Genomic DNA, 7,498 nt, shown 5'->3' with positions numbered 1-7,498 from the left:
ACTCAAAATTGTATGGAGAGCTTTTTAATAAAAAAAACAAACCAAAAACCAACAACCAACCAAAACCAAAACAAACCAAAAACCAACCTGGTTATGTTAGTTCCATGATAAGGAATTCAGCCTACTCATACTTTGCTCCATCTGCAGCTTTTCAGCTTTGCTTTTTCAATGGCTGGGAAAGGAAACACAAATTCAATGCCAGTCCTGGTTCCAGAACTGTAGTCAGTCTGAAATGCAAAACCTCTTTACTTAATGGGGTTAGCTCTCCTCCTTTCTCCAGCCTTTAAGCGTTCACTCATCAGTGAAGTTCCAGCGTTCAGCCCCCACCTCTCCTCTGGAGGCACCTCCTCAGGATGTCAGAGGGTTGCACAGTCAGACGTTGGACAAACCCCTGCTTTTCAAGGAGCCTCTCACAAGCCATTGGAGCTTTTTGAGCCTATTTTGTCCAAGAAAAATTATTTTAGATCCATAATAAGGAGTTTATTCCAGGTCTTTTTCTATTTTGTATGCAATATTTTAGTTCTGCCTCTACCCTTGCCAACACCATGGGCTGCTATTTTGTTGTTGTTCCTGCTAATGAAGTAAATAGCTTTGCGTTCCAGCTCATAATAATAACACAGCTATATTCCTAGTTGGCCTTGGCCAAGACAAGCTATTAAAATTAGTTCTGTTTTGTCACGTTTCATTTTCTGAGTCACCTTCAGGAGGCGTGGAGCTGATGGAAAGGCACCAAACAGGCTGAGAGTCAAAGGCAGGAAAAAGACCTGAGACAAACCCATCATGCCAGGCTCCACTGGGACAAAAGCGCTAACATTGCTTGTCTCCTAATGCTGCGCAAAGACATGTGCAAGAAAAGGCTCGTTTTTTTGCATGTCGAAGTATAGCTCCTGGGTTTTTTTGTAATCTGCCACTTGCCACCATTTCACTTCTGGTGAAATGCCTGCACAGACTGTCCGCTGGCTTTTGCTGCAGGGAGGTGGGCAGTGGAAATGCAGTGCTAGGCTCTGCTGTGCACTTCCCTAGTGCTGGAGTAATTTTACTCAGCGGCATCTGCTCTGCTAGAGAAAAAGTTAAAAAAAAAAGCATTATTTCGTGAGTTGAACTCTGCAGCCTGATATGATCATTAGAAAGCTTTGACTATGTTATAAATAACTTTTGATGCTAGCACAGCTTTGTGCAGGCTCCTCTCTGAAGCTGCTACCTTGGCAGCCACCATCAGCAGCCTCGCCTGGCTCCAAGGTGTCCATGATAGCAGCTGCTGTTGGGGATGGGCTGAAGAGGTCATCTTTGCGTCCACCGTGTGACACTGCGCCTTCTGCTTTCCTGGAGATGAGGAAGGCTCGAGCCCTTTCCTCTCCCCACACCCACCACCTTATGGGCTCCTTGACATGGGCTTATATCTTTAACTGTGTAGGGTTACATCCATACCTGGTCCCATAGGATCTTGGTACAGATCCGACATTGCTCATTGCACGGGCAAAACTTTTTTGATAGGGACCAGCAAATTTCAGAGCAGCCAGGAAAAATGCCTTCTCCTCAACAAAACAAGCCTCTGAGCAGCTGCCAATTAGCTGCTGCAACAGCTCATGATGTCAGGTAGCGTTTGAAAGCCAGAGATTTATAATCCAGAGTCACATAAAGTCATGGCAAATCAAATCTGTGATGAAAAAAAACCCCACCACCCTGTAATAAAAAGATTCGACACAGGAAGTCTGATAAACTGTTAATTTTACTTAGGATAATTACAGTACTTACATGTAGGTAGTGCTGACAGTTCAGGGCTTTGATATGCTCTAATGGGATTTATGGGCAGCAGAAAGGAGTTGGGTTGAGGTCATCATCTTCACCATAGGAACATCCGATCTCTGTGCAAAGCTCCGATGAACGTGTGCCACCCCAGCAGATACAACCGACCACAGGTGCCTCCTGTCTGAAGCACAGCATCTTCATGGGCTGCTGCTCTGAGATGACACTTCATCATGCTGATTAAATGCTAATGAAGATACTACGTTTATAGACAACTCAAAGAGCTTGACAAAAAGCCCAAGGGAATAAGCTAAAAATGGTGTACTGACCCCAGCAGAGACAAGTGGGAAAGGAGAAAGAGAAAAAGAAAATGAGGCTGCTTCATCTTTCAGGAGCTGCTTTTGGTGCTTCCGTAGATTGTTCATCAACTGTGGCCACAGACCCAGGTAAAAAGAGGCGACAGTCATCACCCATAGCTCCGTTCTGCCACTGCAACCTACAGCATCAGGCCGAGGAAACAGCCACAAAATGAGCAACAGCTGGGGCTCTGACTTTGATTTTCAGTACAAATACTGCAGCTGCTTGTGGTTTTGAGGGCTTGCTGCGTCCCTCTCTCATGGATGCCATCCTCCCCTTGGAGATCTCCAGCTGTAAGCAGGACAAACCATGTTGGTGAGGTGGCAGAGGTGGCTACAACCCAGAACAGAAATGTCGCATGAGCACAGGGGTTGCAGGAACAGTAAAAGCAACTTTTGGGAAAGATGTGGTATGTAATATGGGAATGGAATAAGGAGGGGCTCCATTCCTCCATCAGCAGAAGGAGAACCTCTGGGTGCCATTTCAGGTTTTAAAGGCAAGTAGCATCTGAACCAAAAAAGGAGACCATTGTTTGGGTTTATCAACAGCTGGTGACTGCCTGAAAAGAGGCGGATGCTCGCGGGTGACACTGGCAGGGTGGCACAAGGTCTGGGAAATAGGTAAACACCTCCTGAAGCAAATCCAGCACAGGAATTTCACGCTCCTGGAAGTGGTGTCCAGTAGACCCGTTGGGATCCACGTTTACCTCAACCATCTCAAGAAGATCCCACATGGATAAAATGAAACCTGTCCTAAAATGCCTGAAAAAAGATGGGGTATCTCATTCTGTTTCCTACCTGGGAGCAACACGTCTTTGCCATCTCACTGCCCTGCAGGAAAGGTACACAGTGGCACCGAGAGGCACCCAAAATATCTGCCTGGGAGCACGAGTCTGGTTTTCCTCACACCAATCCCTTTAGGGAGTGGTTTGTCTTGTCGGAAGGTTTTTGGCTCAGGGACAATCCTCATAAAGCTGTTGTCTTTCTTTGTAGACTTTCATCTCTGAAGGGGTCAGAGAATAGTGATTTATGAGCATTTAAAATGTTCGGACTCTGCTTAGCTGAGCAAGGCGATGGATGGCCACTCACTCCGCATGGAGCAGCAGGGTGCCTTGGCACCTGGAGCGAGCTCTGATCCCCAAAACCAAATGTGAGTGAAAGGGTTTTGTGACAAGAATAATGACTTACATACTGAAACCATACGAAACAAAACCCAGGTTTTACAGAAAAGACTGCAGCTCTGGGGTGAATGTTGGCAAACACACACGCTTCAAAAAATACACAATACTGACATTTGGGGTGGGAGGGGAAGTACACAAAACATTCAAGCCCATGTTTTTCAGTAAAAAATTGTAACATGTCTAAAATGTCAAAATGAATCATTTCAATGTATCTGATACAACTGGGATGAAGAGACTGCTCCAACAGCGAGCAGAGACAAATGCACCTTTTGATTTGCATTGTAGCTGATGTCTTCTAGGACATGGAAGAGGAAGGGGGATGAAAAGGGTACTATGCAGGCTGCACCTCCAGAGAAGAAAACCTTCTTTAATCCCCTTTCCCAGCATATAAATATCCACTTGAGATCCAGCATGGAAAGATTAAGAGGAAATAAGAGTGACTGACTAAGAACAACGCAACCAGAAGAAGAGGACATGTTCTCAAAGGCACCACCAGCACACTGCTATCTGGAATCATCTGCCTGTGAAAGCAGATTGACTGAAAATACCTACCTGGTGCCCCATGGACAGAAAATCCTGATGTGCCAGGGTCATACTGCTATGCAGTAGTGAGTTTTGATACCTACCATGCTGGTACCTTTCCAAGGGCAACTTCTGTGCCCTTCTCATAGCTCGTGCTGGAGCAGTGAGACCAGAACTCACCTTTCACGCCAGGACTGAGAAATCAGGTGACTGAGCCATGTTCACAGTCAGATGGAAAGAAAATGCAGCAAACAAGCAAACTCCAGGCTGCTGCAATGGAGCGGGTAATTTCAGCAAGGTGCCAGCAGTGGTGTACCCCCATGCCTGGTCTGGCCTTTCCAGAATCAGCCAGCGCTAATTTTCAACATACTTCTAAATTGCAAACATGAACGCTTTTTCTTTTTTCCCTTTTGCAGCTGGGACCATCACTGGCAATGGCACAATGTGAAGGCCTGGCGAGCTGCACCGCCTGTGGGCTGAGCTTTGGGCAGCATCCCCTCCTGTCCAAGGGGGGAGGCTGGAAAGCAGCTGAAAAAAGTGAGACAACAGGCCAGTGTCCTGTTGTGGTGAAGGAATCAAGCAACAGAGAGATAAACCACACCTTCCAGCAACTTGTAGCTTGACTTCTGGGATTGGATGTAACTTCAGCCCAGGTGAGCCAAAAATCATTCCACCTACCCCCACCCTCATGCTGCGGAGGGAGGAATGGCAGCATTGATGCCTCAGGATCTCCATGGGAACCAGATCAGAGAGGGGGAAATGAAAGAGGAGAGCAGAGAACAGACCCAGTGAGCAGCAGGGAATGGGGAAGGGGTGGTGGTGGGGCGAGGGGTGCACGGAAGCCATCCGGGCACCTGAGACACCCCGTGGTGAGCAATAACAGGCTTGCTGCAAAACCTGCTGCATTGGGGAAGATAATGAAGCATGTGGAGGGAGGAATGGTGTTTCCTCACAGCAGATTAAAGCCGGCAGCAATATTCACAGAACGAGCTTGTGGGGAAAAGCAAAAGCAGGCGAGAAGAGCTCACCCTTTCCACGGTTTTGTGGGGAGAAGAACAAGGTGAGCAAAGCAGGGAGACAAGGGGTGCTTCTCCACACCCAACCTGCTCCTCCCTTCCAGCCTCCTGGGAAACCTGCGGTAGGAAAATACCTACAGTAGCATCACCTCTTCCTCCTCTTCTTCAGCCGTGGCTGGGGAGGGGGGCTTCAGGCAACGGTGGCTTTCACCCAAGCTGGGGTGAGCAGCCCGGGGTGCCAGTGCCCACTGAGCCCCCCCAAAGCCTCACTGTTCACCACCATGGGGCTCACCCCTTCCTTGGGTGGCAAAGCAGCTGGAAGCTGGGGAGTTCATGGCAGGGCAGGGAAAGGACCGGCAGCAGGCTGGCCAAGTGCCACCCACAGGCACCAGCTCTGCACCTTGCAAGTGCCCTTCTGCTGGCCCGTGGCGGCACCATGTTCCTGCTGCCCGAGAACAATGTGGGAGCATTCCCACGCTGCCAGGGGAAGTGCTTGTGCTCTCCAAGGGTAATCCCCACCCTCCGGGATATCTCCTCACCTGTCTGCTGATGGGAGCAGTGTCCTGGGTGACCATAGGCAGCGGTTTAGTCTTGGTTTCTGCCTGTGCTCATCTCTTCTTTGAATTACCTTCCCACTCATTCTTCTTGGCTGCTCTTTTTTAGCCCAGGGAATAAAATGCACAGTGGTGTCAGTCAGGGAAGCGGGCTTGCTGCCATCCTCTGCCCTGATGCCTTTGGAGGAGGGAGTTTTCCAGAAAGTGCAGATCTCTCCATGTGGGTGCTCCCCTCCTGGAAGCTCAGGTCTCTGCTTGTACGTGCATTGCTCCAGCTCACACACCACCGGTGCTGCTTGGCTCACCTTCACATCAGCTTTGCTGGGCATTCTGTGGCCCCAGACAGCTTCGGGATGCCATTAGCTGCTTCTTCATTAGGAGCTAGTAGGGGAGGGCTGATGGATGCTGGCACCTTTGCTGGCCTGCACACACAGCTTTGGCAGCTGGCTCCTGCCTCCTCTCCCAAGGGTGCCCTTCCCACGTGTGAGTGGGGTGTCACCATTGCACCTGACCACGCAGCGGTGGGAGCAGCTCCTGGGGCACCTCTAGGAGGGGTACGTGTACAGGGCCACCCAAAGCAGTTGCAAAGATTCCTTGTTCCAACCCAAATATCTGCATCTCCACAGATACTCCCTCCCTACCCAACTGAGGCAGCAGGACATGATCATGAAGTTCACTCCATGGAGTGCTGCTGCAAGCCTGGCAAACTGGCCCAGGTTTCAGCCATTTCTCTCGGACAAGAGACACCTTTCAACAGCAGACTCCTGCCAGCCTGCCATTTAATACGGCCACAGCATGATTTTGACAGGGAAACTCCTGTCCGCCCCCTCCTACTACCTACCGCACAGCCCAGCACACCATCTCAGCCCCGAGATGTCCCGGTTCTGGCATTTTAATGCAACAGCAGCCAGGGATTTGGCGCGTAAGGCACAGCCGATGCCACACAGCACCTGGAGCTTCCTGTCTCCTCTCTGAGAGAAAGGGAACGAAGCCACTGTCTGGCCATTTTGGCCTGCGCAGAGCGCTGGCCACCAGGGCCTGCTCAGCAATGCAGCTTGCCTCGGCTGACAAACTCGTGGAAAGCATCAGAATATCAAAATTGCCTTCTGCTTCACAGCAGGTCTACCAGTGATTTGTTTTTCTCTAAGCTAGGCAGCTGTAGGATACGCTACTCTCTGCAGTTTTAACTGTCATTTTCTCCTGATTTTACTTCTGAGTCCACAGTTCAGACGCATCCACCATTTACAGGATGGGAAAATGGCAGACATGGCCATTTCTCCCCTGCACACCTACCTTCCCCCTCGGGATGCTTAGAAATGTGTCCAACTCCTCCTGCAACCCCAGAAAGCTCTCCTGCAAGAAGGGGAAGTTGTAGTCAAAAATGAATGTTGCTTCAGGAAAAAAAGAGAAAGGCGGTGGGGACGAATGGGCTTTCCGCCTCCCACCACCACCACATGCAGCGGAGATGGAGGCCGAAGCGTACAAGGCAGGACAGAGTGATGCCAGCTTGAATGAGCAACCACGCCTGGGGAAATAGGGCACTGTGTGCCTTTGGATAAAATAGATCCTTCTTACCTTCATTTGACGCTGCCTGTGCCACAGAGCTCCTCTCTTAGGTTGCTTTCTGAGGCTTTTCTCCCCCCCCGACCCCCCCCCCCCCCCCAACCCTTAATGCGCTATGGAAAGCAGGGCCCCGTGCTGGAGCTGCCGTGGGCTGTCACACAGCGCAGGCCCTTTGCGGCAGGGGAAGCGGCAGCAGGGCTGTTTCAACGGGCAGCAGCTAAAAAAGGATTTTCTTTCCTGGGTCTGTAAGCAATTGCTGCTTCACAGTCTGTATTTTTCCATTTGGGAAAACCAGGTTTGGGACAGACGCTACAATAGCAACCTGAAATCAAATTTAACAGTTGGGGCTTTATGCACTGCAGCAGAACAGAGGTTCAAAGGGAGTGGGGGGGAGAGTGCCTGTAGCCTGCCATTTAGAGGGATCCATTAAAAAAAAAGCAATAAAAAAACCAAACCAAAACACCAGTCTTCTTGCAGGCACAGCCTCAAGCAAATGCAGATAAAGCCACGAAGGACAGGGAAATGCCTGCACTGATATGCCTGTCCCCAGCCAAAAAAAT

Source organism: Falco cherrug, chromosome 5, assembly GCF_023634085.1.
Source record: "Falco cherrug isolate bFalChe1 chromosome 5, bFalChe1.pri, whole genome shotgun sequence".
NCBI classification, from domain to species: domain Eukaryota; kingdom Metazoa; phylum Chordata; class Aves; order Falconiformes; family Falconidae; genus Falco; species Falco cherrug.
The sequence above is the reverse complement of the archived record's forward strand: the minus strand, read 5'-3'. Positions refer to the sequence as shown.